Genomic DNA, 7,021 nt, shown 5'->3' with positions numbered 1-7,021 from the left:
ATTAGCCTAATTATTATTTTTTTGTACCCTCCCAAGTTTTTTGACTTGAGACTATTTGGTGACATTCAAAAGTTTAGGAATGGTAAATTGTCTGAATTTTTTGATATATTATGTTCCAATTGGGTACCAGAAGTTTTTTTTTTATTTTTTTTAATCCCTAAAACCATGTGTCGCAACCCTAACGGGGAATGTAACTTTAAGATTATTGATCCGTATTAATATCGGCTAAGACCGATACCAATCTAATTCCGATAAAAAAATATGGATTTCTAAATTTGTGATGATGGATGAGAAATAATAATAATAATAATAATAATAATAATAATAAATAAACAACATCCTTGATAATTGGAAGAGACAAAATAAAAAAAATAATAACAATAAATAAATAATATCTTTAAGGACTTATCAGCTATGTCAATATCCTCAATGACTAGATGAGAAAAAACTTGTAAGTGGTTTGGTTCAAATCATGTTTTGAACTAGTCAATTTGAAAAAAGTGTGATAGGTTATAGGTGAAAAGGAGGGTTAATCTAGGTATTTAAAAAGAGCAAGGGAGAAAGAGATGTACAAATAAAAAAGCAAGGGAGTATCAGAAAAAAAAAGTAAAAGATGGAAGAGTTTTAGTAAATATAGGCCAAGTATAGGGAGTGATAGTAAATTTCCCATCTAAAAAATCACATATGTTATTCTTTAAAGGTTAGATACCCCAAGGGTCACAAATTTTATCATTTTAAATAGGGTAATTTACAACACCAACCCCTGGAGAATACTAGTATTATAGGAATACCCCCTCTCTTTCATCAAATTAGACTCGGACCCCCTGCCGTCAGTCAATGTCGTAGAATATACCAAGGATGCTAACATCAGTAGTTCATTTTTTTTTCCTAAATACCATTTTTCCCTTAAAAATAAGAAAATACCAAAATTACCCTCATTAGTTTTAGTCCCCAAATCGATTGAAGAAAGAAACCTAACTCACTCCCCCTTTCGGCGACTGCATCTACGGTGGCTGTGAACCCCCTCCAACAACGATAGGTAAGAAAGACCTTGCTGGCCGGCCATGGTAGGTGGCACTCTTGTTGAAGGAAATTTAGTGGCAGAGATGATAGGATTCTTTCTGCTTAAAAAGCCTTCATAAGGGCTCTGCAGAGACTTGATCTGAGGTGGTTCCTGTTCGAAGTTGGTGGCTTTGTCTTTTTCTCTCTCTTCCTGTATCCCTCCCTGGGGAAGCTTTTTCTTTCTTTTGGTAGGCCTCAAACGAAGGAACACTGAAAGTGTCCTAGTTAAAATTCTGTGTCAAGTTTCCATCGAGACTTGAGTCCGATCGTGTTCGAAGTGGTTGGGTTCTGGCTTCGGCTCTATGTATCACTCTTTTTGATCATTTCTATCAAAAATCGTTGAAATTGGTGAGAGAATTTGTCTTTTCTCTCTCTCTCTTTTTTTTTTTTTTTTTTTTTAATTTAAAGAGCTTTGAATTAGACCATTTGCGTGTGATTTATTACCTTGTAATTGATTTGGAGGAGAGGGAGCATTACTGCTGCAATCTCTAGCAACATAGCTCAGGGTTTGATTTTATATCCTTTTCTCTCTTGATGCGTGAAGCAAGGGATGACATGATCGATCTTAATTTAAATATGGACCCTTTTGCTCTGCTATCACTCGATTTGGACCCAGAATTAGGAAACATTGGAGAAGGTATTTGACAACTCGAAGCAGTCACAGTCAAGGCTAGGCATCGTTAGAGGTGGAGGTAGCGGAGGCTCCCACCTGAGACAGGGAATATATCGGTGGAAATGAACATTAGCTCTGGTAGCACAGGTGAACTACAGATTGGGGAGGGCAGTATAGTTGCGGAGGAAAGAACCACTGATAGCAATAAAACATGCAAAAAGAATGCAAGTGATTTGGTAGCCAAGGCATTGGGGAAGAGCAACGAATCAGAGAAGGGTATAGAGGTAGTGGTAGTGGTAGTGGTAGTGGTAGTGGTAGAAGTGATGGTGGTAGTTTCTTCGAGTGCAACATATGGTTAGACATAGGTAGGAAACCAGCTCTCTCCACGACTGCTACAATAGTAGCCAGGCCAGAACCATCGCCTATCCAACATGATAGATACGAGAACACTGAGGCAATCTCCATGAAAGGGGTGAAGATCTCCGATGGATAAGGGTGTTTTACTCATAAGGGCTAAAGTGTCATTTCATAGCATCACTTAACACTGACTGACGGCAGGGGGTCCGAGTAATTTAGTGAAAGAGATGGGGTTTTCCTACAATACTGGAATTCTCTAGGGGGTGGCGTTGTAAATTACCCTTTTAAATATCAACCGCTAACATCGAGTTAGACCATATTGAAACTTCAAAATAGCCTCACTCCATGCAAAGGCAAACCCCTCTCAAGATGGCTTTAATTAGTTCCATGGTAAGGACATCAACTTCAACCCCCCCCGCCCCCACCCATCATAAGCAAGGATAGGTTCTCCATCGGCTCTTCTAATGCACCAACACAATGCAAAGCAACCATAGGGTTGGGAGGGTTGAACCATGAGCAAGCTTTAGGAATCTAAATCAACCATTCCACAGAGAACCCCCAACTATTAACTAATTAATAATTGGTTTCTTTGTGAGTAATAGGCTATAATATTAAGGCTGTGTTTGTTAGTCATCTAAAAAAATGTTTTTGACATTTTTTTTTTGTTCTATGAGAACAACAAAACGGAATAAAGCGTTTGGTGTCAACTTGGTATCTTTCGATTTTTTTGGAACAAAAATGGAAAAAAAAAAAAAAAAAAAGCCAAAAACACAAAATGATGGAACGACAAAACCTTGTTCCGTTATTTCAGTTTCGTTCCAAATATAAAAAAATGAACAAGTAGGGTAACCATTCCTGAAACAGGTACACCAAACACCATTTTTTTGTTTTAAAATGATATTTTGACACAAACTGAAAATTCTGTTTTTGACACGAAAAGTCGTTTCTAGAACTGAATGACTATCAAAAGCAGCCAGTGTCTTACATCTATCAATTTCATATCATTTTTAATTGCTTGATTTGGGCCTTGGTTATGTTCTTATTCTGAAACAAGCTTATATTTTTTTTTTCCCACCACACATGATGCACATAGCACAAAAAGCAAGTTTGGTTACAATCCCTAATTGAGCATCACATTTTTTCAAATAACCCAGCCTATTGGTCACATCTACTAGATCCTTAGAGGGATTTCCATTCTATGAGCATAAAGAAAAAATTGCCCTCCAAATATCGAAAGAAAAGATGCATAAAAGACAAGAAGATCTAGCCTTAAGAGAAGGACTATTGCATGCTATTTCTGAGTGACTTGGGTCTCTTAAAACTGAGGTTGATAATAAGGAGCTCGTAAACCTGATCAACCTAAGCCGATCAAATCCTCCAATTGAAGTTGTGAGCATCATCTAAGATATTAAACTCTTGACTCCCTACTTTGAGCCTTTTAATTTCTCTCATATTCCTTGGGAGATTAATAGCCGTGGAAGTAATATTTTAACACATGAATACATGAACACAATAGAGTTCTTTAATAGAGAGGTAAATTCGTTAAAAATAAAAGAAACATAAAGGAATGATCAAATGTTCATTCTGCAAATCAACATCGACAAACAAAAACAATTGCAACACAAAGAGGATCTTGTAAAATGTTTCGAGTAGGGAAAATCTTCAGAGACAATAAGAGCAAGGAAGACAAAAATCGGGTTTGGAACCGTGCCTGTTCAATTGATATATCAAAAGATGGGGCTAAGGATCTTTCTGAGGATGAGGAGAGGCGGTGATGAAATTCCTTAAGGTTTGAAGAACTTCGTCCTTGAATTTCTTCTCCAGTCAAGAGAAATTCAGTGTTTTGGGGAGAAGAGGTGCCATCGTTTAGAACTTCTCAGATTTGGGTCAAAAACCTCTCAAGAATGAGTTATTTTTTGGGGAGAAGATATGAACCATTGAATGTGTCAAATACAAATATTGCATGCACATGCCGCTATGGACACAATCTAGGCAATGCCCTCTACGAATGTTACAACTGTGCCCAAAATCCTGGGCAAATTTAAACTTTTGGACATGGGGAATACAACTCGGGTGACAACCACTAGTAAATTGTAAATTTGTCGAGCTTTAATAGTAAAAATATATCAGGAGGTGGGGCCCACACACTGAAAACACCTTGGGAAGCCCCAATTCAACTTAAGAATCCAATTCCATACAGAGGGGACCAATTCAGTCTTCACCGGTGAACACCTCCAGTGAATACATAAGCTAAAATTGGGTTATTTGGCTATGGGACCCGAGCCCTCACACCCATACACTTCAAACCACTCCCAATAATTGAGATAACATATTGGGGAATAGATTAATGTATTCAGACACCCCAAGGTGGGCCCATCAGTGTCAAATGACAGATTAACCCAGTAATGAGTGGTAACCCATTTTTCTTCCAAACAGTCCTTAGTTAACTTAAGTGATTATAATAGAGACTCTTGCCATTCATTTCATTTCCTACTAAATTAGAGTAAGAGGAAGAGAAGGAGAAGAAGGAGAAGAAGAAGAAGAGAAGGAGAGCAAGAGAGAAGGAAGAAGGGAGGAGCAAGGGTTTCCTACCAACTAAGGTAAGGCGTTTTCTCTCTACTCCTCTCCACACACACACGTCTCTCTCCCTTCCATTTGCACTCTCTTTTGAGCCATGAAGAACCATCCCAATCGATCCTCGCCTCTCCACTCACTAAAACTACTATTTAGGAGAGGGGTTTGATGTTGGGGACTTGTCTTAGCAAGATCTATGGTTCAATTCAAGTCCATAAACCTCCCTAGTGAAATCTTCATTTTAAACTCAAATTTGGACAACACAAAACCTAGAAATTGGAAATTTTCCTAAAACCCACCTTCCCACATGTCAAGGTTACAAATTGGGAGAGGGGTTTAGTGTAAGAGACTTATCCTAGCAAGATTGATGGATCAATTTGAGTACATGAACCCTCCCTAGTGAAATCCCCAATTTGGGTAACTAAACCCTAGAAATGATGAGTTTACCCCACCATTCAAGTCCAAAATTGGGTTAAAAAAATTAAAATAAAATACATGTATATTGGATTTGGGTGACCACATAAGCCATTGGTGGTCGCCACATAAACCCTCAACTGAAATTCCTTAATTTAACTTAATCGGGCCTTGAACTTTAGGGAAGCATTCTGTAAACCTACCTTAACCAACCCATTGATTACACTTAATATAAGTTAATTGAGGTGGGCAAACATACCCCACATATAAATCAGCTTTATAGTCATAAAACCCCCAATTTGAGAACGATTTCAGAGAAAAAAGAAATAAAAAATGAAGCTAAAACATGTGCATTTCTCTATAGGTGATTTATTTTCTTAAAAATCTTATGTATCCCAAGAGGAGAACCAAAGGTGACGAGACAACACGGCGCGAGGCCATCGGCTGTCCATCATCACCTAGGACTCTAGGTGAGGGGATTTGTATGATTTTATTTTATGAAATATTTATGTTATGAGAATATGTGGATAAGCATGTTAATTTCATATTATAAACTTGTTATTTGTGTTGGATATGGATGTTGCATGATGAAATGAGTTGTGAATGGAGTGTGTGTGTGTGTGTGTGTGGGTTGCAGGGTAGCCGAAGGTTGGATTCCGACACTACATGTCTAGGGTGAATATGTATGTTGGTGTGGGTATTGATTTATGGGGTGCAACATGGCTGAGGTTGTAAGAAATTTTGGTCACCAAGGTTTTTAGAGATTTCGGTATTGAATGCCATAAATTGAGACTGTGTGTGGTCATGCTTGTGGATGCGGTATGGCCGAGGTTGTGGGAAATTTTGGTGCTATATTCTCGAGCATGATCGCCTTGTAATGGTGATTCATATCATGATAGATTGCATAGGGTTAGGAAAACTAACCCGGGACATATCTTATCAGAAGTTGTGGGAGATTCCGGTATTACATTCCCAAGTATGATCACCTCATAATTGAGATGTGAAATAATCATGCTAGATTGCATTGGGCTAGGAAAAATAACCCGGGGTGTAGGTTGTCCAAGGTTGTGAGAGATTTTGATTATCGAGGTATTAGGAGATTCCGATACTACATACCGATAAACTAAGAGAGTGTATGGTCATGCTCATGGGTGCAGCATGGCCGAGCTTGTAGGTCATTCCGGCTATCAAGGTTGTGGGAGATTTCGGTACTGCATTCTCAAGTGTGATCACACTTTGGACCTAGAATTTATTGCTTAGAATTGTTTACTAATAATTGGATCATGTCGTTTCATGTATCTAATTGCATTAATCTATTTTCATTAATATTGCTGTGGTTGAACAATTGTACTTATTTCTATTTTATTGTTTGTTGTGAATGCTTGTGTATGTGTGTGCCCCTCACTATGCTTCAAGGAAACTCACCCCCCTTGTTGTCCATTTTTAGATATTGATTCAGGTAACCATTTGAAGTCTGTTGTTGAAGAGTCGACTCTCTACGGAGGTGACCTCTGGGATGAGGAGCTTGCTACGCACGAGGACGGCTGCGTATGTGACGATTGTACATTTGGTGCATGCTGAGGATGAGAGTATCATCCTCCATTTTGATCCTTTTTGTACTTATTAGATGTCGCCCTGGGGGCATAATTGTAATTTTTATTCCTCTATGAAAACTTTATTTTGGATAAATATGTTAAACATAAATAGAATCACCAATTGTGTATATAATGATTATTATTATCTATTTGATCATTGTTTGAGATTTTAAAGGTAACCGCAAGCGTACGGATCAGTGTAGTTACGGGTCGAACTCAGGGAGAGCAACCACTTTATTTTTTTCTTTTAATAATGCGAAAGTGAACCTATTAATGGTTGTAATCTAATTCTAACTACCGTCCTAAACATATGTATCTAAAATAACGTCCTAACCATTCGTCATCTAAGAATTTAAAGACACAAGCCACGCAATTAAAATTAAATAAATAAATAAGTGAAAATAAA

At 37.8% G+C, this 7,021-nt stretch overlaps 1 long non-coding RNA gene across 1 annotated transcript; it reads left to right on the top strand.

Annotated features, from left to right (window-relative positions):
* Window positions 1-4,541: 4,541 nt before the first annotated feature.
* LOC122075974 lies at window positions 4,542-6,679 on the top strand. The gene is made up of 3 exons (XR_006139401.1): window positions 4,542-4,632; window positions 5,385-5,490; window positions 6,468-6,679. It is a non-coding gene; the product is annotated as an uncharacterized LOC122075974 (long non-coding RNA).
* Window positions 6,680-7,021: the final 342 nt, after the last annotated feature.

This window comes from Macadamia integrifolia, chromosome 4 (genome assembly GCF_013358625.1).
Source record: "Macadamia integrifolia cultivar HAES 741 chromosome 4, SCU_Mint_v3, whole genome shotgun sequence".
In the NCBI taxonomy this organism is placed as follows: Eukaryota; Viridiplantae; Streptophyta; class Magnoliopsida; order Proteales; family Proteaceae; genus Macadamia; species Macadamia integrifolia.
The sequence above is the reverse complement of the archived record's forward strand: the minus strand, read 5'-3'. Positions and strand labels throughout refer to the sequence as shown.